This window comes from Opisthocomus hoazin, chromosome W, assembly GCF_030867145.1.
Source record: "Opisthocomus hoazin isolate bOpiHoa1 chromosome W, bOpiHoa1.hap1, whole genome shotgun sequence".
In the NCBI taxonomy this organism is placed as follows: domain Eukaryota; kingdom Metazoa; phylum Chordata; class Aves; order Opisthocomiformes; family Opisthocomidae; genus Opisthocomus; species Opisthocomus hoazin.
Genome location: NC_134453.1, coordinates 8,788,755 through 8,815,648, shown reverse-complemented (window position 1 = coordinate 8,815,648; position 26,894 = coordinate 8,788,755).

Genomic DNA, 26,894 nt, shown 5'->3' with positions numbered 1-26,894 from the left:
AACGCTGACCTTAAAATGCGAGCGTCCCAGTATATCATTTACCAAGTAGAGGCTAGCCTGGAAAGCTGTTGCTCATCCTCATCTGCCCATGGCACTGCTCACACAGGCGCACAGAGACTGGGGCGGCTTGCTTGCCTTGCCACCTCATTCTTCAAACGTAACCAGGGGGTCCCTGCCCGGTCCCTCCAGCAGCCCTGACCCAAATATGCGAACTTCTCTAGATAGCTCGGACCTAGAAGGGGCTAGCCTCTAAAGCTGTTGCTCAGCCTCATCTGCCCATGGCACTGCTCACACAGGCTCACAGAGACTGGGGCTGCTTGCTTGCCTTGCCACCTCAATCTTCAAACGTAACCAGGGGGTCCCTGACGGGTGCCTCCAGCAGCCCTGCAAAGAATATGCGCACGTCTCCATATAGCTTGCACCCAGAAGGGGCTAGCATTGAAAGCTATTGCTCAGCCTCCTCTGCCCATGGCACTGCTCGCACAGGCGCACAGAGACTGAGGTATCTTTCTTGCCTTGCACCTCAAACTTCAAACGTAGCCTACAAGATCGTTGCCGGGTCCCTCCCAAAACCCTGAGCTTTAAATGCGACCATCTCAGTATATCTCTTACCAAGTAAGGGCTATCCTGGAAAGCTCTTGCTCAGCCTCATCTGCCCATGGCACTGATCACACAGGCGCACAGACACTGGGGCTGCTTGCTTGCCTTGCCACCTCAAACTTCAAACTTATCCGAAGGGTCATTGATGGGTTTCTCCAACAGCCCTGCAACGAATATCCGAACGTCTCCAGATACATTGCACCCAGAATGCGCTAGCCTTAATAGCTGTTGCTCAGCCTGATCTGCCCATGGCACTGCTCGCAGAGGCACACAGAGACTGGGTCTGCTTGCTTGCCTTGCCATCTCAATCTTCAAACGTAACCAAAGGGGTCTTTGACCGGCACGTCCAGCAGCTGTGACCTGAATATGTGAACGTCTCACAATTTCTCTTACAGAGAATTGGCCAGCATGGAAAACTGTTGCCCAGCCTCATCTGCCCATTGCACTGCTCGCACAGGCGTGCAGAGACTGGAGCTGCTTGCTTGCCTTGCCACCTCAAACTTGAAACTTAGCATAGGAAGTCCTTGCCGTGCCCCTTCCACAGCCCTGACCTGAATATGCGAACGTCTCAGGATATCTCTTACCAAGAAGTGGCTAGCCTGGAAAGCTGTTGCTCAGCCTCATCTGCCCATGGCACTGATCGCACAGACGCACAGAGACTGGGGCTGCTTGTTTCCCTTGCCACCTGAAACTTCAAACATATCCTAGGGGGTCCTTGGCAGGGGGCCTCCCGCAGCCCTGACCCAAATAATCGAATGTCTCAGGATATCTCTTACCAAGAAGGGTCTAGCCTTGAAAGCTGTTGCTCAAACTAATCTGCCCATGGCACTGCTCTCACAGATGCACAGAGACTGGGCCTGCTTGCTTGCCTTACCTTATCAAACTTCAAACGTACCCTAGGGGGTCCTTGCCGCGACTCTCCAACAGCCCTGACCCGAATATGCGAACGTCTCAGGATATCTTTTACCAAAAGGTTTAGCCTGGAAAGCTGTTGCTCAGCCTCATCTCTCCATGGCACTGCTCACACAGGCGCACAGAGACTGGGGCTGCTTGCTTGCCTTGTCACCTCAAACTTCAAACGTAGCCTAGGGGGTCTTTGCTAGGCGCCTGCCGCAGCCCTGACTCAAATTTGCGAGCGTCTGTGGATATCTCTTACCAGGAAGGGGCTAGCCTGGAAAGCTGTTGCTCAGCCTCATCTGCCCATGGCACTAATCGTACAGGTGCAGAGAGACTGAGAATGCTTGCTTACCTTGCCACCTTAAACTTCAAACTTCTTAGGGGGCCCTACCAGGCACCTCCAGCAGCCCTGTCCAAAAAGGCAGCATGTTTTCAGATAGCTCGCACCCAGAAGGGGCTAGCCTGGAAAGCTGTTGCTCAGCCTCATCTGCCCATGGCACTGCTCATACAGGAGCACAGAGACTGGGGCTGCTTGCTTGCCTTGCCAACTCAAACTTCAAACGTAGCCTAGGGGGTCCTTGCCGGGCCCCTCCCACAGCCCTGACCTTAATATGCGAACAACTCAGGATATCACCTAACGAGAAGAAGCTAGCCTGGAACGCTGTTGCTCAGCCTCATCTGACCATGACACTGCTCACAAAGGCGCTCAGAGACTGGGGCTGCTTGCTTGCCTTGACACCTCAGTCTTCAAACGTAATCAGGGGGTCCCTGCCGGGTGCCTCCATAAGCCCTGACCCTAATATGCGAACGTGTCCAGATAGCTCGCAAGCAGAAGGGGCTAGCCTGGAAAGCTATTGCTCAGACTCATCTGCCAATGGTACTGCTCGCAAAGGCTCACAGAGACTGGGGCTGCTTGCTTGCCTTGCCACCTGAAACTTCAAACGTAGCCCGGGGATCCTTGTCGGGTGCCTCCAGCAGCCCTGCACCGAAGGTACAAACGTCTCCAGATAGCTCGAACCTACAAGGGTGTAGCCTGGAAAGCTTTATCTCAGCCTCATATGCCCATGGCGCTGCTCGCACAGGCACACAGAGACTGGGGCTGCTTGCTTGCCTTGCCACCTCAAACTTCATTCGCAGCCTAGGGGGTCCTTGCCAGGCCTCTCCCACAGCCCTGACTTTAATATGTGAACACCCCAGGATATCTCTTAACGAGTAGAGGCTAGCCTGGAAAGCTTTATCTCAGCCTCATCTGCCCATGGCACTGATCACACAGGCGCACAGAGACTGGGGCTGCTTGCTTGCCTTGCCGCCTCAAACTTCATTCGCAGCCTAGGGGGTCCTTGCCAGGCCTCTCCCACAGCCCTGACTTTAATATGTGAACATCCCAGGATATCTCTTAACGAGTAGAGGCTAGCCTGGAAAGCTGTTGCTCAGCCTCATCTGCCCATGGCACTGATCACACAGGCGCACAGAGACTGGGGCTGCTTGCTTGCCTTGCCACCTCAAACTTCAAACGTAACCAGGGGGTCCCTGCCGGGTGCCTCCATCAGCCCTAACCCTAATATGCGAATGTCTCCAGATAGCTCGCACCCAGAAGGGGCTAGCCTGGAAAGCTGTTGCTCAGCCTCATCTGCCCATGGCACTGCTCTCACAGATGCACAGAGACTGGGGCTGCTTGCTTGCCTTGTCACCTCAAACTTCAAACGTAGCCTAGGGGGTCTTTGCAGGGCGCCTGCCACACCCTTGTACCAAATATGCAAGCGTCTTAGGATATCTCTTACCAATAAGGGGCTAGCCTGGAAAGCTGTTGCTCAGACTCATCTGCCCATGGCACTGCTCGCACAGGCGCACAGAGACTGGGGCTTCTTGCTTGCCTTGCCACCTTAAACTTCAAACATAGCCCGGGTGTCCCAGCTGGGTGCCTCCAGCAGCCCTGCCCCCAATATGAGAACGTCTCCAGATAGCTCGCAACCCGAAGGTGCTAGCCTTGAAAGCTGTTGCTCAGCCTCATCTGCCCATGGCACTGCTCGCACAGGCGCACAGAGACTGGGGCTGCTTGCTTGCCTTGCCACCTCGATCTTCAAACATCAGTCGGGAATCCCCGCTGGTAGCCTCCAGCAGCCCTTCACCGAAAATGCGAACATCTCTAGATATCTCTTACCAAGAAGGGACTAGCCTGGAAAGCTGTTGCTCAGCCTCATATTCCCATGGCAGTGCTCACACAGGTGCACAGAGACTGGGGCTGCTAGCTTGCCTTGCCATCTCAGTCTTCAAACATAGCCCGTGTATCCCAGACACGTGCCTCCAGGAGCCCTGCAATGAATATGCGAATGTCTCCAGATAGCTTGCACTCAGAAGGCGCTAGCCTTGAAAGCTGTTGCTCAAGCTCATCTGCCCATGACAGTGCTCACACAGGTGCACAGAGACTGGGGCTGCTTGCTTGCCTTGACACCTTGATCTTCAAACATAGGTCGGGGATCCCTGCTGGCAGCCTCCAGCAGCCCTTCACCGAACATGCGAACATCTCTAGATATCTCTTACCAAGAAGGGGCTATCCTGGAAAGCTGTTGCTCAGCCTCATCTGCCCATGGCACTGCTCACAGAGGCGCACAGAGACTGGGGCTGCTTGCTTGCCTTGCCATCTCAAACTTCAAACGTAGCTTATGGGATCTTTGCCGAGCACCTGCCGCAGCCTTGACAAAAGTATGTGAACGTCTCAAGATATCTCTTACCAAGAAGGGGCTAGCCTGGAAAGCTGTTGCTCAGCCTCATCTGCCCATGGCACTGCTCACACAGATGCACAGAGACCGGGACTTCTTGCTGCTTTGCCACCTCAATGTTCAAACGTAGCCGGGGACTCCCTGCCAGGTGCCTCCAGAAGCCTCGCACCGAAAATGAGAATGTCTCAGGGTATTTCTTACCAAGAAGGGGCTAGCCTGGAAAGCTGTTTCTCATCCTAATCTGCCCATGGCACTGCTCACACAGGCGCACAGAGACTGGGGCTGCTTGCTTGCCTTGCCACCTCAAACTTCAAAGGTAGCCTAGGGGGTCTTTGCCAGGCGCCTGCCACACCCCTGTCCTAAATCTGCGAGCGTCTCACGATGTCTCGTACCAAGAAGACTTTAGCCTGGAAAGCTGTTGCTCAGCCTCATCTGCCTATGGCACTGCTCACACAGGCACACAGAGACTGGGGCTGCTTGCTTGCCTTGCCAACTCAAACTTCAAACGTAGCCTAGGGGGTCCTTGCCGGGCCCCTCCCACAGCCCTGACCTTAATATGCGAACAACTCAGGATATCACCTAACGAGAAGAAGCTAGCCTGGAACGCTGTTGCTCAGCCTCATCTGACCATGACACTGCTCACAAAGGCGCTCAGAGACTGGGGCTGCTTGCTTGCCTTGACACCTCAGTCTTCAAACGTAATCAGGGGGTCCCTGCCGGGTGCCTCCATAAGCCCTGACCCTAATATGCGAACGTGTCCAGATAGCTCGCAAGCAGAAGGGGCTAGCCTGGAAAGCTATTGCTCAGACTCATCTGCCAATGGTACTGCTCGCAAAGGCTCACAGAGACTGGGGCTGCTTGCTTGCCTTGCCACCTGAAACTTCAAACGTAGCCCGGGGATCCTTGTCGGGTGCCTCCAGCAGCCCTGCACCGAAGGTACAAACGTCTCCAGATAGCTCGAACCTACAAGGGTGTAGCCTGGAAAGCTTTATCTCAGCCTCATATGCCCATGGCGCTGCTCGCACAGGCACACAGAGACTGGGGCTGCTTGCTTGCCTTGCCACCTCAAACTTCATTCGCAGCCTAGGGGGTCCTTGCCAGGCCTCTCCCACAGCCCTGACTTTAATATGTGAACACCCCAGGATATCTCTTAACGAGTAGAGGCTAGCCTGGAAAGCTTTATCTCAGCCTCATCTGCCCATGGCACTGATCACACAGGCGCACAGAGACTGGGGCTGCTTGCTTGCCTTGCCACCTCAAACTTCAAACGTAACCAGGGGGTCCCTGCCGGGTGCCTCCATCAGCCCTAACCCTAATATGCGAATGTCTCCAGATAGCTCGCACCCAGAAGCGGCTAGCTTTGAAAGCTGTTGCTCAGCCTCATCTGCCCATGGCACTGCTCACACAGATGCACAGAGACTGGGGCTGCTTGCTGCTTTGCCACCTCAATCTTCAAACGTAGCCTAGGGGGTCTTTGCAGGGCGCCTGCCACACCCTTGTACCAAATATGCAAGCGTCTTAGGATATCTCTTACCAATAAGGGGCTAGCCTGGAAAGCTGTTGCTCAGACTCATCTGCCCATGGCACTGCTCGCACAGGCGCACAGAGACTGGGGCTTCTTGCTTGCCTTGCCACCTTAAACTTCAAACATAGCCCGGGTGTCCCAGCTGGGTGCCTCCAGCAGCCCTGCCCCCAATATGAGAACGTCTCCAGATAGCTCGCAACCCGAAGGTGCTAGCCTTGAAAGCTGTTGCTCAGCCTCATCTGCCCATGGCACTGCTCGCACAGGCGCACAGAGACTGGGGCTGCTTGCTTGCCTTGCCACCTCGATCTTCAAACATCAGTCGGGAATCCCCGCTGGTAGCCTCCAGCAGCCCTTCACCGAAAATGCGAACATCTCTAGATATCTCTTACCAAGAAGGGACTAGCCTGGAAAGCTGTTGCTCAGCCTCATATTCCCATGGCAGTGCTCACACAGGTGCACAGAGACTGGGGCTGCTAGCTTGCCTTGCCATCTCAGTCTTCAAACATAGCCCGTGTATCCCAGACACGTGCCTCCAGGAGCCCTGCAATGAATATGCGAATGTCTCCAGATAGCTTGCACTCAGAAGGCGCTAGCCTTGAAAGCTGTTGCTCAAGCTCATCTGCCCATGACAGTGCTCACACAGGTGCACAGAGACTGGGGCTGCTTGCTTGCCTTGACACCTTGATCTTCAAACATAGGTCGGGGATCCCTGCTGGCAGCCTCCAGCAGCCCTTCACCGAACATGCGAACATCTCTAGATATCTCTTACCAAGAAGGGGCTAGCCTGGAAAGCTGTTGCTCAGCCTCATCTGCCCATGGCACTGCTCACAGAGGCGCACAGAGACTGGGGCTGCTTGCTTGCCTTGCCATCTCAAACTTCAAACGTAGCTTATGGGATCTTTGCCGAGCACCTGCCGCAGCCTTGACAAAAGTATGTGAACGTCTCAAGATATCTCTTACCAAGAAGGGGCTAGCCTGGAAAGCTGTTGCTCAGCCTCATCTGCCCATGGCACTGCTCACACAGATGCACAGAGACCGGGACTTCTTGCTGCTTTGCCACCTCAATGTTCAAACGTAGCCGGGGACTCCCTGCCAGGTGCCTCCAGAAGCCTCGCACCGAAAATGAGAATGTCTCAGGGTATTTCTTACCAAGAAGGGGCTAGCCTGGAAAGCTGTTTCTCATCCTAATCTGCCCATGGCACTGCTCACACAGGCGCACAGAGACTGGGGCTGCTTGCTTGCCTTGCCACCTCAAACTTCAAAGGTAGCCTAGGGGGTCTTTGCCAGGCGCCTGCCACACCCCTGTCCTAAATCTGCGAGCGTCTCACGATGTCTCGTACCAAGAAGACTTTAGCCTGGAAAGCTGTTGCTCAGCCTCATCTGCCTATGGCACTGCTCACACAGGCACACAGAGACTGGGGCTGCTTGCTTGCCTTGCCACATGACACCTCAAATGTACCCTAGGGGTTCCTTGGCGGGGGCCTCCCACAGCCCTGACCCGAATATACGAACGTCATAAGATATCTTGTACCAAAAAGGGGCTATCCTTGAAAGCTGTTGCTCAGCCTCATCTGCCCATTGCAATGCTCGCACAGGCGTGCAGAGACTGGAGCTGCTTGCTTGCCTTGCCACCTCAAACTTGAAACTTAGCATAGGAAGTCCTTGCCGTGCCCCTTCCACAGCCCTGACCTGAATATGCGAACGTCTCAGGATATCTCTTACCAAGAAGTGGCTAGCCTGGAAAGCTGTTGCTCAGCCTCATCTGCCCATGGCACTGATCGCACAGACGCACAGAGACTGGGGCTGCTTGTTTCCCTTGCCACCTGAAACTTCAAACATATCCTAGGGGGTCCTTGGCAGGGGGCCTCCCGCAGCCCTGACCCAAATAATCGAATGTCTCAGGATATCTCTTACCAAGAAGGGTCTAGCCTTGAAAGCTGTTGCTCAAACTAATCTGCCCATGGCACTGCTCTCACAGATGCACAGAGACTGGGCCTGCTTGCTTGCCTTACCTTATCAAACTTCAAACGTACCCTAGGGGGTCCTTGCCGCGACGCTCCAACAGCCCTGACCCGAATATGCGAACGTCTCAGGATATCTTTTACCAAAAGGTTTAGCCTGGAAAGCTGTTGCTCAGCCTCATCTCTCCATGGCACTGCTCACACAGGCGCACAGAGACTGGGGCTGCTTGCTTGCCTTGTCACCTCAAACTTCCAAAGTAGCCTAGGGCGTCCTTGGCGGGTCCCTCCCACAACGCTGACCTTAAAATGCGAGCGTCTCAGTATATCATTTACCAAGTAGAGGCTAGCCTGGAAAGCTGTTGCTCATCCTCATCTGCCCATGGCACTGCTCACACAGGCGCACAGAGACTGGGGCGGCTTGCTTGCCTTGCCACCTCATTCTTCAAACGTAACCAGGGGGTCCCTGCCCGGTCCCTCCAGCAGCCCTGACCCAAATATGCGAACTTCTCTAGATAGCTCGGACCTAGAAGGGGCTAGCCTCTAAAGCTGTTGCTCAGCCTCATCTGCCCATGGCACTGCGCACACAGGCTCACAGAGACTGGGGCTGCTTGCTTGCCTTTCCACCTCAATCTTCAAACGTAACCAGGGGGTCCCTGACGGGTGCCTCCAGCAGCCCTGCAAAGAATATGCGCACGTCTCCATATAGCTTGCACCCAGAAGGGGCTAGCATTGAAAGCTATTGCTCAGCCTCCTCTGCCCATGGCACTGCTCGCACAGGCGCACAGAGACTGAGGTATCTTTCTTGCCTTGCACCTCAAACTTCAAACGTAGCCTACAAGATCGTTGCCGGGTCCCTCCCAAAACCCTGAGCTTTAAATGCGACCGTCTCAGTATATCTCTTACCAAGTAAGGGCTATCCTGGAAAGCTCTTGCTCAGCCTCATCTGCCCATGGCACTGATCACACAGGCGCACAGACACTGGGGCTGCTTGCTTGCCTTGCCACCTCAAACTTCAAACTTATCCGAAGGGTCATTGATGGGTTTCTCCAACAGCCCTGCAACGAATATCCGAACGTCTCCAGATACATTGCACCCAGAATGCGCTAGCCTTAATAGCTGTTGCTCAGCCTGATCTGCCCATGGCACTGCTCGCAGAGGCACACAGAGACTGGGTCTGCTTGCTTGCCTTGCCATCTCAATCTTCAAACGTAACCAAAGGGGTCTTTGACCGGCACGTCCAGCAGCTGTGACCTGAATATGTGAACGTCTCACAATTTCTCTTACAGAGAATTGGCCAGCATGGAAAACTGTTGCCCAGCCTCATCTGCCCATGGCACTGCTCGCACAGGCGTGCAGAGACTGGAGCTGCTTGCTTGCCTTGCCACCTCAAACTTGAAACTTAGCATAGGAAGTCCTTGCCGTGCCCCTTCCACAGCCCTGACCTGAATATGCGAACGTCTCAGGATATCTCTTACCAAGAAGTGGCTAGCCTGGAAAGCTGTTGCTCAGCCTCATCTGCCCATGGCACTGATCGCACAGACGCACAGAGACTGGGGCTGCTTGTTTCCCTTGCCACCTGAAACTTCAAACATATCCTAGGGGGTCCTTGGCAGGGGGCCTCCCGCAGCCCTGACCCAAATAATCGAATGTCTCAGGATATCTCTTACCAAGAAGGGTCTAGCCTTGAAAGCTGTTGCTCAAACTAATCTGCCCATGGCACTGCTCTCACAGATGCACAGAGACTGGGCCTGCTTGCTTGCCTTACCTTATCAAACTTCAAACGTACCCTAGGGGGTCCTTGCCGCGACTCTCCAACAGCCCTGACCCGAATATGCGAACGTCTCAGGATATCTTTTACCAAAAGGTTTAGCCTGGAAAGCTGTTGCTCAGCCTCATCTCTCCATGGCACTGCTCACACAGGCGCACAGAGACTGGGGCTGCTTGCTTGCCTTGTCACCTCAAACTTCAAACGTAGCCTAGGGGGTCTTTGCTAGGCGCCTGCCGCAGCCCTGACTCAAATTTGCGAGCGTCTGTGGATATCTCTTACCAGGAAGGGGCTAGCCTGGAAAGCTGTTGCTCAGCCTCATCTGCCCATGGCACTAATCGTACAGGTGCAGAGAGACTGAGAATGCTTGCTTACCTTGCCACCTTAAACTTCAAACTTCTTAGGGGGCCCTACCAGGCACCTCCAGCAGCCCTGTCCAAAAAGGCAGCATGTTTTCAGATAGCTCGCACCCAGAAGGGGCTAGCCTGGAAAGCTGTTGCTCAGCCTCATCTGCCCATGGCACTGCTCATACAGGAGCACAGAGACTGGGGCTGCTTGCTTGCCTTGCCAACTCAAACTTCAAACGTAGCCCTGGTGTCCCTGCCGAGTGCCTCTAGCAGCCGTGCACCGAAAACGCAAATGTCTCCAGACAGCTTGCACCCAGAAGGGGCTAGCCTGAAAAGCTGTTTCTCAGCCTCATCTGCCCATGGCACTGCTCACACAGGCACACAGAGACTGGGGGTGCTTGCTTGCCTTGTCACATCAGATGTCAAACGTAGCCTAGGGGGTCCTTGCCGGGCCCCTCCCACAGCCCTGACCTTAATATGCGAACAACTCAGGATATCACCTAACGAGAAGAAGCTAGCCTGGAACGCTGTTGCTCAGCCTCATCTGACCATGACACTGCTCACAAAGGCGCTCAGAGACTGGGGCTGCTTGCTTGCCTTGACACCTCAGTCTTCAAACGTAATCAGGGGGTCCCTGCCGGGTGCCTCCATAAGCCCTGACCCTAATATGCGAACGTGTCCAGATAGCTCGCAAGCAGAAGGGGCTAGCCTGGAAAGCTATTGCTCAGACTCATCTGCCAATGGTACTGCTCGCAAAGGCTCACAGAGACTGGGGCTGCTTGCTTGCCTTGCCACCTGAAACTTCAAACGTAGCCCGGGGATCCTTGTCGGGTGCCTCCAGCAGCCCTGCACCGAAGGTACAAACGTCTCCAGATAGCTCGAACCTACAAGGGTGTAGCCTGGAAAGCTTTATCTCAGCCTCATATGCCCATGGCGCTGCTCGCACAGGCGCACAGAGACTGGGGCTGCTTGCTTGCCTTGCCACCTCAAACTTCATTCGCAGCCTAGGGGGTCCTTGCCAGGCCTCTCCCACAGCCCTGACTTTAATATGTGAACACCCCAGGATATCTCTTAACGAGTAGAGGCTAGCCTGGAAAGCTTTATCTCAGCCTCATCTGCCCATGGCACTGATCACACAGGCGCACAGAGACTGGGGCTGCTTGCTTGCCTTGCCGCCTCAAACTTCATTCGCAGCCTAGGGGGTCCTTGCCAGGCCTCTCCCACAGCCCTGACTTTAATATGTGAACATCCCAGGATATCTCTTAACGAGTAGAGGCTAGCCTGGAAAGCTGTTGCTCAGCCTCATCTGCCCATGGCACTGATCACACAGGCGCACAGAGACTGGGGCTGCTTGCTTGCCTTGCCACCTCAAACTTCAAACGTAACCAGGGGGTCCCTGCCGGGTGCCTCCATCAGCCCTAACCCTAATATGCGAATGTCTCCAGATAGCTCGCACCCAGAAGGGGCTAGCCTGGAAAGCTGTTGCTCAGCCTCATCTGCCCATGGCACTGCTCTCACAGATGCACAGAGACTGGGGCTGCTTGCTTGCCTTGTCACCTCAAACTTCAAACGTAGCCTAGGGGGTCTTTGCAGGGCGCCTGCCACACCCTTGTACCAAATATGCAAGCGTCTTAGGATATCTCTTACCAATAAGGGGCTAGCCTGGAAAGCTGTTGCTCAGCCTCATCTGCCCATGGCACTGCTCGCACAGGCGCACAGAGACTGGGGCTTCTTGCTTGCCTTGCCACCTTAAACTTCAAACATAGCCCGGGTGTCCCAGCTGGGTGCCTCCAGCAGCCCTGCCCCCAATATGAGAACGTCTCCAGATAGCTCGCAAACCGAAGGTGCTAGCCTTGAAAGCTGTTGCTCAGCCTCATCTGCCCATGGCACTGCTCGCACAGGCGCACAGAGACTGGGGCTGCTTGCTTGCCTTGCCACCTCGATCTTCAAACATCAGTCGGGAATCCCCGCTGGTAGCCTCCAGCAGCCCTTCACCGAAAATGCGAACATCTCTAGATATCTCTTACCAAGAAGGGACTAGCCTGGAAAGCTGTTGCTCAGCCTCATATTCCCATGGCAGTGCTCACACAGGTGCACAGAGACTGGGGCTGCTAGCTTGCCTTGCCATCTCAGTCTTCAAACATAGCCCGTGTATCCCAGACACGTGCCTCCAGGAGCCCTGCAATGAATATGCGAATGTCTCCAGATAGCTTGCACTCAGAAGGCGCTAGCCTTGAAAGCTGTTGCTCAAGCTCATCTGCCCATGACAGTGCTCACACAGGTGCACAGAGACTGGGGCTGCTTGCTTGCCTTGACACCTTGATCTTCAAACATAGGTCGGGGATCCCTGCTGGCAGCCTCCAGCAGCCCTTCACCGAACATGCGAACATCTCTAGATATCTCTTACCAAGAAGGGGCTAGCCTGGAAAGCTGTTGCTCAGCCTCATCTGCCCATGGCACTGCTCACAGAGGCGCACAGAGACTGGGGCTGCTTGCTTGCCTTGCCATCTCAAACTTCAAACGTAGCTTATGGGATCTTTGCCGAGCACCTGCCGCAGCCTTGACAAAAGTATGTGAACGTCTCAAGATATCTCTTACCAAGAAGGGGCTAGCCTGGAAAGCTGTTGCTCAGCCTCATCTGCCCATGGCACTGCTCACACAGATGCACAGAGACCGGGACTTCTTGCTGCTTTGCCACCTCAATGTTCAAACGTAGCCGGGGACTCCCTGCCAGGTGCCTCCAGAAGCCTCGCACCGAAAATGAGAATGTCTCAGGGTATTTCTTACCAAGAAGGGGCTAGCCTGGAAAGCTGTTTCTCATCCTAATCTGCCCATGGCACTGCTCACACAGGCGCACAGAGACTGGGGCTGCTTGCTTGCCTTGCCACCTCAAACTTCAAAGGTAGCCTAGGGGGTCTTTGCCAGGCGCCTTCCATACCCCTGTCCTAAATCTGCGAGCGTCTCACGATGTCTCGTACCAAGAAGGCTTTAGCCTGGAAAGCTGTTGCTCAGCCTCATCTGCCTATGGCACTGCTCACACAGGCACACAGAGACTGGGGCTGCTTGCTTGCCTTGCCACATGACACCTCAAATGTACCCTAGGGGGTCCTTGGCGGGGGCCTCCCACAGCCCTGACCCGAATATACGAACATCATAAGATATCTTGTACCAAAAAGGGGCTATCCTTGAAAGCTGTTGCTCAGCCTCATCTGCCCATTGCAATGCTCGCACAGGCGCACACAGACTGGGGCTGCTTGCTTGCCTTGCCACCTCAAACTTTAAAGGTAGCCTAGGGGGTCTTTGCCAGGCGCCTGCCACACCCCTGTCCTAAATATGCGAACGTCTCAGGATATCTCTTATAAAGAAGGGGCTAGCTTGGAGAGCTGTTGCTCAGCCCTGTACCCGGGGACTCCGTGCCAGGTGCCTCCAGCAGCCTCGCACCGAAAATTAGAATGTCTCAGGGTATTTCTTACCAGGAAGGGGCTAGCCTGGAAAGCTGTTGCTCAGCCTCATCTGCCCATGGCACTGCTCACACAGACGCACAGAGACTGGGGCTGCTTGCTGCTTTGCCACCTCAATCTTCAAACTTATCCGGGGACTCCCTGCCAGGTGCCTCCAGCAGCCTCGCACTGAAAAAGAGAATGTCTCAGGATATCTCGTACCAAGAAGGGTGTAGCCTGGAAAGCTGTTGCTCAGCCTCATCTGCCCATGGCACTGCTCGCACAGGCGCACAGAGACTGGGGCTGCTTGCTTGCCTTGCCACCTCAAACTTCAAACGTAGCCTAGGGGCTCTTTGCCAGACGCCTGTCACACCCCAGTCCTAAATATGCGAGCGTTTCACGATATCTCTTACCAAGAAGGGGCTAGCCTTGAAAGGTGTTGCTCAGCCACATCTGCCCATGGCACTGCTCGCACAGATACACACAGACTGGGGCTTCTTGCTTGCCTTGCCACCTTAAACTTCAAACATAGCCCGGGTGTCCCAGCCGGGTGCCTCCAGGAGCCCTGCCCCCAATATGAGAACGTCTCCAGATAGCTCGCAACAAGAAAGTGCTAGCCTTGAAAGCTGTTGCTCAGCCTCATCTGCCCATGGCACTGCTCTAACAGGCGCACACAGACTGGGGCTGCTTGCTTGCCTTGCCACCTCAAACTTCAAACGTAGCCTGAGACTCCCTGCTGGGTCCCTCCAGCACCCCTGCACGGAGAATGCGAACGTCTCAGGATATCTCGTACCAAGAAGGCTTTAGCCTGGAAAGCTGTTGCTCAGACTCATCTGCCCATTGCACTGCTCACACAGGCGCACAGAGACTGGGGCTGCTTGCTTGCCTTGCCACCTCAAACTTTAAACGTAAACCAAGGCTCCCTGCCGGGTGCCTCCAGCACCCCTGCAACGAATATGCGAATGTCTCCCGATAGCTTGCACCCAGAATGGGCTAGCCTGGAAAGCTGTTGCGCAGCCTCATCTGCCCATGGCACTGTTCGCACAGGCGCACAGATACTGGGGCTGCTTGCTTGCCTTGCCACCTCAAACTTCAAACGTAACCCGGGGGTCCTTGCGGGGTGCCTCCATCAGCCCTAACCCTAATATGCGAATGTCTCCAGATAGCTCTCACCCAGAAGGGGCTAGCCTGGAAAGCTGTTGCTCAGCCTCATCTGCCCATGGCACTGCTGCTACAGGCGCACAGAGACTGGGGCTACTTGCTTCCCTTACCACCTCAAACTTCAAACGTACCCTAGGGGGTCTTTGCAGGGCGCCTGCCACACCCTTGTACCAAATATGCGAGCGTCTTAGGATATCTCTTACCAATAAGGGGCTAGCCTGGAAAGCTGTTGCTCAGACTCATCTGCCCATGGCACTGCTCGCACAGGCGCAGAGAGACTGGGGCTTCTTGCTTGCCTTGCCACCTTAAACTTCAAACATAACTCGGGTGTCCCAGCTGGGTGCCTCCAGCAGCCCTGCCCCCAATATGAGAACGTCTCCAGATAGCTCACAACCCGAAGGTGCTAGCCTTGAACGCTGTTGCTCAGCCTCATCTGCCCATGGCACTGCTCGCACAGGCGCACAGAGACTGGGGCTGCTTGCTTGCCTTGCCACCTCGATCTTCAAACATCAGTCGGGAATCCCCGCTGGTAGCCTCCAGCAGCCCTTCACCGAAAATGCGAACATCTCTAGATATCTCTTACCAAGAAGGGGCTAGCCTGGAAAGCTGTTTCTTAGCCTCATTTGCCTATGGCACTGCTCTCACAGGAGCACAGAGACTGGGGCTGCTAGCTTGCCTTGACACCTCAGTCTTCAAACATAGCCCGGGTATCCCAGCCAGGTGCCTCCAGCAGCCCTGCAATGAATATGCGAATGTCTCCAGATAGCTTGCACTCAGAAGGCGCTAGCCTTGAAAGCTGTTGCTCAAGCTCATCTGCCCATGACAGTGCTCACACAGGTGCACAGAGACTGGGGCTTCTTGCTTGCCTTGACACCTTGATCTTCAAACATAGGTCGGGGATCGCTGCTGTCAGCCTCCAGCAGCCCTTCACCGAACATGCGAACATCTCTAGATATCTCTCACCAAGAAGGGGCTAGCCTGGAAAGCTGTTTCTCATCCTAATCTGCCCATGGCACTGCTCACACAGGCGCACAGAGACTGGGGCTGCTTGCTTGCCTTGCCACCTCAAACTTCAAAGGTAGCCTAGGGGGTCTTTGCCAGGCGCCTGCCATACCCCTGTCCTAAATCTGTGAGCGTCTCACGATGTCTCGTACCAAGAAGGCTTTAGCCTGGAAAGCTGTTGCTCAGCCTCATCTGCCTATGGCACTGCTCACACAGGCACACAGAGACTGGGGCTGCTTGCTTGCCTTGCCACATGACACCTCAAATGTACCCTAGGGGGTCCTTGGCGGGGGCCTCCCACAGCCCTGACCCGAATATACGAACGTCATAAGATATCTTGTACCAAAAAGGGGCTATCCTTGAAAGCTGTTGCTCAGCCTCATCTGCCCATTGCAATGCTCGCACAGGCGCACACAGACTGGGGCTGCTTGCTTGCCTTGCCACCTCAAACTTTAAAGGTAGCCTAGGGGGTCTTTGCCAGGCGCCTGCCACACCCCTGTCCTAAATATGCGAACGTCTCAGGATATCTCTTATAAAGAAGGGGCTAGCTTGGAGAGCTGTTGCTCAGCCCCGTACCCGGGGACTCCGTGCCAGGTGCCTCCAGCAGCCTCGCACCGAAAATTAGAATGTCTCAGGGTATTTCTTACCAAGAAGGGGCTAGCCTGGAAAGCTGTTGCTCAGCCTCATCTGCCCATGGCACTGCTCACACAGACGCACAGAGACTGGGGCTGCTTGCTGCTTTGCCACCTCAATCTTCAAACTTATCCGGGGACTCCCTGCCAGGTGCCTCCAGCAGCCTCGCACTGAAAAAGAGAATGTCTCAGGATATCTCGTACCAAGAAGGGTGTAGACTGGAAAGCTGTTGCTCAACCTCATCTGCCCATGGCACTGCTCGCACAGGCGCACAGAGACTGGGGCTGCTTGCTTGCCTTGCCACCTCAAACTTCAAACGTAGCCTAGGGGCTCTTTGCCAGACGCCTGTCACACCCCAGTCCTAAATATGCGAGCGTTTCACGATATCTCTTACCAAGAAGGGGCTAGCCTTGAAAGGTGTTGCTCAGCCACATCTGCCCATGGCACTGCTCGCACAGATACACACAGACTGGGGCTTCTTGCTTGCCTTGCCACCTTAAACTTCAAACATAGCCCGGGTGTCCCAGCCGGGTGCCTCCAGGAGCCCTGCCCCCTATATGAGAACGTCTCCAGATAGCTCGCAACAAGAAAGTGCTAGCCTTGAAAGCTGTTGCTCAGCCTCATCTGCCCATGGCACTGCTCTAACAGGCGCACAGAGACTGGGGCTGCTTGCTTGCCTTGCCACCTCAAACTTCAAACATAGCCTGAGACTCCCTGCTGGGTCCCTCCAGCACCCCTGCACGGAGAATGAGAATGTCTCAGGATATCTCGAACCAAGAAGGCTTTAGCCTGGAAAGCTGTTGCTCAGCCTCATCTGCCCATGGCACTGCTCGCACTGGCGCACAGAGACTGGGGCTGCTTGCTTGCCTTGCCACCTTAAACTTCAAACATAGCCCGGGTGTCCCAGCTGGGTGCCTCCAGCAGCCCTGCTCCAATATGAGAACGTCTCCAGATAGCTCACAACCCGAAGGTGCTAGCCTTGAAAGCTGTTGCTCAGCCTCATCTGCCCATGGCACTGCTCGCACAGGCGCACAGAGACTGGGGCTGCTTGCTTGCCTTGCCACCTCGATCTTCAAACATCAGTCGGGAATCCCCGCTGGTAGCCTCCAGCAGCCCTTCACCGAAAATGCGAACATCTCTAGATATCTCTTACCAAGAAGGGACTAGCCTGGAAAGCTGTTGCTCAGCCTCATATTCCCATGGCAGTGCTCACACAGGTGCACAGAGACTGGGGCTGCTAGCTTGCCTTGCCATCTCAGTCTTCAAACATAGCCCGTGTATCCCAGACACGTGCCTCCAGGAGCCCTGCAATGAATATGCGAATGTCTCCAGATAGCTTGCACTCAGAAGGCGCTAGCCTTGAAAGCTGTTGCTCAAGCTCATCTGCCCATGACAGTGCTCACACAGGTGCACAGAGACTGGGGCTGCTTGCTTGCCTTGACACCTTGATCTTCAAACATAGGTCGGGGATCCCTGCTGGCAGCCTCCAGCAGCCCTTCACCGAACATGCGAACATCTCTAGATATCTCTTACCAAGAAGGGGCTAGCCTGGAAAGCTGTTGCTCAGCCTCATCTGCCCATGGCACTGCTCACAGAGGCGCACAGAGACTGGGGCTGCTTGCTTGCCTTGCCATCTCAAACTTCAAACGTAGCTTATGGGATCTTTGCCGAGCACCTGCCGCAGCCTTGACAAAAGTATGTGAACGTCTCAAGATATCTCTTACCAAGAAGGGGCTAGCCTGGAAAGCTGTTGCTCAGCCTCATCTGCCCATGGCACTGCTCACACAGATGCACAGAGACCGGGACTTCTTGCTGCTTTGCCACCTCAATGTTCAAACGTAGCCGGGGACTCCCTGCCAGGTGCCTCCAGAAGCCTCGCACAGAAAATGAGAATGTCTCAGGGTATTTCTTACCAAGAAGGGGCTAGCCTGGAAAGCTGTTGCTCAGCCTCATCTGCCCATGGCACTGCTCACACAGACGCACAGAGACTGGGGCTGCTTGCTGCTTTGCCACCTCAATCTTCAAACTTATCCGGGGACTCCCTGCCAGGTGCCTCCAGCAGCCTCGCACTGAAAAAGAGAATGTCTCAGGATATCTCGTACCAAGAAGGGTGTAGCCTTGAAAGCTGTTGCTCAGCCTCATCTGCCCATGGCACTGCTCGCACAGGCGCAGAGAGACTGGGGCTTCTTGCTTGCCTTGCCACCTTAAACTTGAAACATAACTCGGGTGTCCCAGCTGGGTACCTCCAGCAGCCCTGCCCCCAATATGAGAACGTCTCCAGATAGCTCGCAACCCGAAGGTGCTAGCCTTGAAAGCTGTTGCTCAGCCTCATCTGCCCATGGCACTGCTCGCACAGGCGCACAGAGACTGGGGCTGCTTGCTTGCCTTGCCACCTCGATCTTCAAACATCAGTCGGGAATCCCCGCTGGTAGCCTCCAGCAGCCCTTCACCGAAAATGCGAACATCTCTAGATATCTCTTACCAAGAAGGGGCTAGCCTGGAAAGCTGTTTCTTAGCCTCATGTGCCCATGGCACTGCTCACTCAGGCGCACAGAGACTGGGGCTGCTAGCTTGCCTTGACACCTCAGTCTTCAAACATAGCCCGGGTATCCCAGCCAGGTGCCTCCAGCAGCCCTGCAATGAATATGCGAATGTCTCCAGATAGCTTGCACTCAGAAGGCGCTAGCCTTGAAAGCTGTTGCTCAAGCTCATCTGCCCATGACAGTGCTCACACAGGTGCACAGAGACTGGGGCTTCTTGCTTGCCTTGACACCTTGATCTTCAAACATAGGTCGGGGATCCCTGCTGTCAGCCTCCAGCAGCCCTTCACCGAACATGCGAACATCTCTAGATATCTCTCACCAAGAAGGGGCTAGCCTGGAAAGCTGTTGCTCAGCCTCATCTGCCCATGGCACTGCTCGCAGAGGCGCACAGAGACTGGGGCTGCTTGCTTGCCTTGCCATCTCAAACTTCAAACGTAGCTTATGGGATCTTTGCCGAGCACCTGCCGCAGCCTTGACAAAAGTATGTGAACGTCTCAAGATATCTCTTACCAAGAAGGGGCTAGCCTGGAAAGCTGTTGCTCAGCCTCATCTGCCCATGGCACTGCTCACACAGATGCACAGAGACTGGGACTTCTTGCTGCTTTGCCACCTCAATGTTCAAAGTTAACCGGGGACTCCCTGACAGGTGCCTCCAGAAGCCTCGCACCGAAAATGAGAATGTCTCAGGGTATTTCTTACCAAGAAGGGGCTAGCCTGGAAAGCTGTTGTTCAGCCTCATCTGCCCATGGCACTGCTCACACAGGCACACAGAGACTGGGGCTGCTTGCTTGCCTTGCCACATGACACCTCAGACGTACCCTAGGGGTTCCTTGGAGGGGGCCTCCCACAGCCCTGACCCGAATATACGAACGTCATAAGATATCTCGTACCAAAAAGGGGCTATCCTTGAAAGCTGTTGCTCAGCCTCATCTGCCCATTGCAATGCTCGCACAGGCGCACACAGACTGGGGCTGCTTGCTTGCCTTGCCACCTCAAACTTTAAAGGTAGCCTAGGGGGTCTTTGCCAGGCGCCTGCCACACCCCTGTCCTAAATATGCGAACGTCTCAGGATATCTCTTATAAAGAAGGGGCTAGCTTGGAGAGCTGTTGCTCAGCCCCGTACCCGGGGACTCCGTGCCAGGTGCCTCCAGCAGCCTCGCACCGAAAATTAGAATGTCTCAGGATATCTCGTACCAAGAAGGGTTTAGCCTGGAAAGCTGTTGCTCACTCATCTGCCCATGGCACTGCTCGCACAGGCGCACAGAGACTGGGGCTGCTTGCTTGCCTTGCCACCTCAAACTTCAAACGTAGCCTAGGGGCTCTTTGCCAGGCGCCTGTCACACCCCAGTCCTAAATATGCGAGCGTTTCACGATATCTCTTACCAAGAAGGGGCTAGCCTTGAAAGGTGTTGCTCAGCCACATCTGCCCATGGCACTGCTCGCACAGATACACACAGACTGGGGCTTCTTGCTTGCCTTGCCACCTTAAACTTCAAACATAGCCCGGGTGTCCCAGCCGGGTGCCTCCAGGAGCCCTGCCCCCAATATGAGAACGTCTCCAGATAGCTCGCAACAAGAAGGTGCTAGCCTTGAAAGCTGTTGCTCAGCCTCATCTGCCCATGGCACTGCTCTAACAGGCGCACACAGACTGGGGCTGCTTGCTTGCCTTGCCACCTCAAACTTCAAACATAGCCTGAGGCTCCCTGCTGGGTCCCTCCAGCACCCCTGCACGGAGAATGCGAACGTCTCAGGATATCTCGTACCAAGAAGGCTTTAGCCTGGAAAGCTGTTGCTCAGACTCATCTGCCCATTGCACTGCTTGCACAGACGCCCAGAGACTGGGGCTGCTTGCTTGCCTTGCCACCTCAAACTTTAAACGTAAACCAAGGCTCCCTGCCGGGTGCCTCCAGCAGCCCTGCAACGAATATGCGAATGTCTCCAGATAGCTTGCACCCAGAATGGGCTAGCCTGGAAAGCTGTTGCGCAGCCTCATCTGCCCATGCCACTGCTCGCACAGGCGCACAGAGACTGGAGCTGCTTGCTTACCTTGACACCTTAGTCTTCAACAGTAACCAGGGGCTCCCTGCAGGGTGCCTCCATCAGCCCTGACCCTAATATGCGAACGTCTCCAGATAGCTCGCACCCAGAAGCGGCTAGCTTTGAAAGCTGTTGCTCAGCCTCATCTGCCCATGGCACTGCTCACACAGATGCACAGAGACTGGGGCTGCTTGCTGCTTTGCCACCTCAATCTTCAAACTTATCCGGGGACTCCCTGCCAGGTGCCTCCAGCAGCCCCGCACTGAAAATGAGAATGTCTCAGGATATCTCGTACCAAGAAGGGTGTAGCCTGGAAAGCTGTTGCTCACTCATCTGCCCATGAGACTGCTCACTCAGGCGCACAGAGATTGGGGCTGCTTGCTTGCCTTGCCACCTTAAACTTCAAACATAGCCCGGGTGTCCCAGACGGGTGCCTCTAGCAGCCCTGCCCCGAATATGAGGACGTCTCCTGATAGCTCTCACCCAGAAGGTGCTAGCTGGAAAGCTGTTGCTCAGCCTCATCTGCCCATGGCACTGCTCGCACAGGCGCACAGAGACTGGGGCTGCTTGCTTGCCTTGCCACCTCAAACTTCAAACTTAACTTGGGGCTCCCTGATGGGTCCCTCCAGCAGCCCTTCACCAAGAATGCTAACGTCTAAGGATACCTCTTACCAAAAAGGGGTAGACTGTAAAGCCTTTGCTCAGCCTCATCTGCCCATGGCACTGCTCGCACAGGCGCACAGCGAATGGGGCTGCTTGCTTGCCTTGCCACCTCAAACTTCAAACTTACCTTGGGGCTCCCTGATGGGTCCCTCCAGCAGCCCTGCACCGAGAATGCTAACGTCTAAGGATACCTCTTACCAAGAAGGGGTAGACTGTAAAGCCTTTGCTCAGCCTCATCTGCCCATGGCACTGCTCGCACAGGCGCAAAGAGACTGGGGCTGCTTGCTTGCCTTGCCACCTCAATCTTCAAACTTAGCCCGGGACTCCCTGCCAAGTGCCTCCAGCAGCCCTGCCCCTAATATGAGAACGTCTCCAGATAGCTCGCAACCAGAAGGGGCTAGCCTGGAAAGCTGTTGCTCAGCCTCATCTGCCCATGGCACTGCTCACATAGGCGCACACAGACTGGGGCTTCTTGCTGCTTTGCCACCTCAGTCTTCAAACATATCCCGGGACTCCCTGCCACGTGTCTCCAGCAGCCCCGCACCGAAAATGAGAATGTCTCAGGATATTTCTTACCAAGAAGGGGCTAGCCTGGAAAGCTGTTGCTCAGCCTCATCTGCCCATGGCACTGCTCGTACAGATGCACAGAGACTGGGTCTGCTTGCTTGCCTTGCCACCTCAATCTTCAAACGTAACCAAAGGGGTCTTTGACCGGCACGTCCAGCAGCTGTGACCTGAATATGAGAACGTCTCACAATTTCTCTTACAGAGAATTGGCTAGCATGGAAAACAGTTGCCCAGCCTCATCTGCCCATTGCACTGCTCGCACAGACGCACATAGACTGGAGCTGCTTGCTTGCCTTGCCACCTCAAACTTCAAACTTATCATAGGAAGTCCTTGCCGTGCCCCTTCCACAGCCCTGACCTGAATATGCGAACGTCTCAGGATATCTCTTACCAAGTACGGGCTAGCCTGGAAAGCTGTTACTCAGCCTCATCTGCCCATGGCACTGCTCGCACAGACACACAGAGACTGGGGCTGCTTGCTTCCCTTCCCACCTGAAACGTCAAACATATCCTAGGGGGTCCTTGGCAGGGGGCCTCCCGCAGCCCTGACCCAAATAATCGAATGTCTCAGGATATCTCTTACCAAGAAGGGTCTAGCCTTGAAAGCTGTTGCTCAGACTCATCTGCCCATGGCACTGCTCTAACAGGCGCACACAGACTGGGGCTGCTTGCTTGCCTTGCCACCTCAAACTTCAAACGTAGCCTGAGGCTCCCTGCTGGGTCCCTCCAGCACCCCTGCACGGAGAATGCGAACGTCTCAGGATATCTCGTACCAAGAAGGCTTTAGCCTGGAAAGCTGTTGCTCAGACTCATCTGCCCATTGCACTGCTTGCACAGACGCCCAGAGACTGGGGCTGCTTGCTTGCCTTGCCACCTCAAACTTTAAACGTAAACCAAGGCTCCCTGCCGGGTGCCTCCAGCAGCCCTGCAACGAATATGCGAATGTCTCCAGATAGCTTGCACCCAGAATGGGCTAGCCTGGAAAGCTGTTGCGCAGCCTCATCTGCCCATGCCACTGCTCGCACAGGCGCACAGAGACTGGAGCTGCTTGCTTGCCTTGACACCTTAGTGTTCAACAGTAACCAGGGGCTCCCTGCAGGGTGCCTCCATCAGCCCTGACCCTAATATGCGAACGTCTCCAGATAGCTCGCACCCAGAAGCGGCTAGCTTTGAAAGCTGTTGCTCAGCCTCATCTGCCCATGGCACTGCTCACACAGATGCACAGAGACTGGGGCTGCTTGCTGCTTTGCCACCTCAATCTTCAAACTTATCCGGGGACTCCCTGCCAGGTGCCTCCAGCAGCCCCGCACTGAAAATGAGAATGTCTCAGGATATCTCGTACCAAGAAGGGTGTAGCCTGGAAAGCTGTTGCTCACTTATCTGCCCATGAGACTGCTCACTCAGGCGCACAGAGATTGGGGCTGCTTGCTTGCCTTGCCACCTTAAACTTCAAACATAGCCCGGGTGTCCCAGACGGGTGCCTCTAGCAGCCCTGCCCCGAATATGAGGACGTCTCCTGATAGCTCTCACCCAGAAGGTGCTAGCTGGAAAGCTGTTGCTCAGCCTCATCTGCCCATGGCACTGCTCGCACAGGCGCACAGAGACTGGGGCTGCTTGCTTGCCTTGCCACCTCAAACTTCAAACTTAACTTGGGGCTCCCTGATGGGTCCCTCCAGCAGCCCTTCACCAAGAATGCTAACGTCTAAGGATACCTCTTACCAAAAAGGGGTAGACTGTAAAGCCTTTGCTCAGCCTCATCTGCCCATGGCACTGCTCGCACAGGCGCACAGCGAATGGGGCTGCTTGCTTGCCTTGCCACCTCAAACTTCAAACTTACCTTGGGGCTCCCTGATGGGTCCCTCCAGCAGCCCTGCACCGAGAATGCTAACGTCTAAGGATACCTCTTACCAAGAAGGGGTAGACTGTAAAGCCTTTGCTCAGCCTCATCTGCCCATGGCACTGCTCGCACAGGCGCAAAGAGACTGGGGCTGCTTGCTTGCCTTGCCACCTCAATCTTCAAACTTAGCCCGGGACTCCCTGCCAAGTGCCTCCAGCAGCCCTGCCCCTAATATGAGAACGTCTCCAGATAGCTCGCAACCAGAAGGGGCTAGCCTGGAAAGCTGTTGCTCAGCCTCATCTGCCCATGGCACTGCTCACATAGGCGCACACAGACTGGGGCTTCTTGCTGCTTTGCCACCTCAGTCTTCAAACATATCCCGGGACTCCCTGCCACGTGTCTCCAGCAGCCCCGCACCGAAAATGAGAATGTCTCAGGATATTTCTTACCAAGAAGGGGCTAGCCTGGAAAGCTGTTGCTCAGCCTCATCTGCCCATGGCACTGCTCGTACAGATGCACAGAGACTGGGTCTGCTTGCTTGCCTTGCCACCTCAATCTTCAAACGTAACCAAAGGGGTCTTTGACCGGCACGTCCAGCAGCTGTGACCTGAATATGAGAACGTCTCACAATTTCTCTTACAGAGAATTGGCTAGCATGGAAAACTGTTGCCCAGCCTCATCTGCCCATTGCACTGCTCGCACAGACGCACATAGACTGGAGCTGCTTGCTTGCCTTGCCACCTCAAACTTCAAACTTATCATAGGAAGTCCTTGCCGTGCCCCTTCCACAGCCCTGACCTGAATATGCGAACGTCTCAGGATATCTCTTACCAAGTACGGGCTAGCCTGGAAAGCTGTTACTCAGCCTCATCTGCCCATGGCACTGCTCGCACAGACACACAGAGACTGGGGCTGCTTGCTTCCCTTCCCACCTGAAACGTCAAACATATCCTAGGGGGTCCTTGGCAGGGGGCCTCCCGCAGCCCTGACCCAAATAATCGAATGTCTCAGGATATCTCTTACCAAGAAGGGTCTAGCCTTGAAAGCTGTTGCTCAAACTAATCTGCCCATGGCACTGCTCTCACAGATGCAGAGACTGGGCCTGCTTGCTTGCCTTACCTCCTCAAACTTCAAACGTACCCTAGGGGGTCCTTGCCGCGACTCTCCAACAGCCCTGACCTGAATATGCTAACGTCTCAGGATATCTTTTACCAAAAGGTTTTAGCCTGGAAAGCTGTTGCTCAGCCTCATCTGTCCATGGCACTGCTCACACAGGCGCACAGAGACTGGGGCTGCTTGCTTGCCTTGTCACCTCAAACTTCAAACGTAGCCTAGGGGATCTTTGCCAGGCGCCTGCCACACCCTTGTTCCAAATATGCAAGCGTCTTAGGATACCTCTTACCAATAAGGGGCTAGCCTGGAAAGCTGTTGCTCAGCCTCATCTGCCCATGGCACTGCTGCTACAGGCGCACAGAGACTGGGGCTGCTTGCTTCCCTTACCACCTCAAACTTCAAACGTAGCCTAGGGGGTCTTTGCAGGGCGCCTGCCACACCCTTGTACCAAATATGCGAGCGTCTTAGGATATCTCTTACCAATAAGGGGCTAGCCTGGAAAGCTGTTGCTCAGACTCATCTGCCCATGGCACTGCTCGCACAGGCGCACAGAGACTGGGGCTGCTTGCTTGCCTTGCCACCTCAAACTTCAAACGTAGCCCGAGGCTCCCTGCTGGGTCCCTCCATCACCCCTGCACGGAGAATGCGAACGTCTCAGGATATCGCTTACCAAGTAGGGTTTAGCCTGGAAAGCTGTTGCTCAGCCTCATCTGCCCATGGCACTGCTCACTCAGGCGCACAGAGACTGGGGCTGCTAGCTTGCCTTGACACCTCAGTCTTCAAACATAGCCCGGGTATCCCAGCCAGGTGCCTCCAGCAGCCCTGCAATGAATATGCGAATGTCTCCAGATAGCTTGCACTCAGAAGGCGCTAGCCTTGAAAGCTGTTGCTCAAGCTCATCTGCCCATGGCAGTGCTCACACAGGTGCACAGAGACTGGGGCTTCTTGCTTGCCTTGACACCTTGATCTTCAAACATAGGTCGGGGATCGCTGCTGTCAGCCTCCAGCAGCCCTTCACCGAACATGCGAACATCTCTAGATATCTCTCACCAAGAAGGGGCTAGCCTGGAAAGCTGTTTCTCATCCTAATCTGCCCATGGCACTGCTCACACAGGCGCACAGAGACTGGGGCTGCTTGCTTGCCTTGCCACCTCAAACTTCAAAGGTAGCCTAGGGGGTCTTTGCCAGGCGCCTGCCATACCCCTGTCCTAAATCTGTGAGCGTCTCACGATATCTCGTACCAAGAAGGCTTTAGCCTGGAAAGCTGTTGCTCAGCCTCATCTGCCCACGGCACTGCTCACACAGGCACACAGAGACTGGGGCTGCTTGCTTGCCTTGCCACATGACACCTCAAATGTACCCTAGGGGTTCCTTGGCGGGGGCCTCCCACAGCCCTGACCCGAATATACGAACGTCATAAGATATCTCGTACCAAAAATGGGCTACCCTTGAAAGCTGTTGCTCAGCCTCATCTGCCCATTGCAATGCTCGCACAGGCGCACACAGACTGGGGCTGCTTGCTTGCCTTGCCACCTCAAACTTTAAAGGTAGCCTAGGGGGTCTTTGCCAGGCGCCTGCCACACCCCTGTCCTAAATATGCGAACGTCTCAGGATATCTCTTATAAAGAAGGGGCTAGCTTGGAGAGCTGTTGCTCAGCCCCGTACCCGGGGACTCCGTGCCAGGTGCCTCCAGCAGCCTCGCACCGAAAATTAGAATGTCTCAGGATATCTCGTACCAAGAAGGGTTTAGCCTGGAAAGCTGTTGCTCACTCATCTGCCCATGGCACTGCTCGCACAGGCGCACAGAGACTGGGTCTGCTTGCTTGCCTTGCCACCTCAAACTTCAAACGTAGCCTAGGGGCTCTTTGCCAGGCGCCTGCACACCCCAGTCCTAAATATGCGAGCGTTTCACGATATCTCTTACCAAGAAGGGGCTAGCCTTGAAAGGTGTTGCTCAGCCACATCTGCCCATGGCACTGCTCGCACAGATACACACAGACTGGGGCTTCTTTCTTGCCTTGCCACCTTAAACTTCAAACATAGCCCGGGTGTCCCAGCCGGGTGCCTCCAGGAGCCCTGCCCC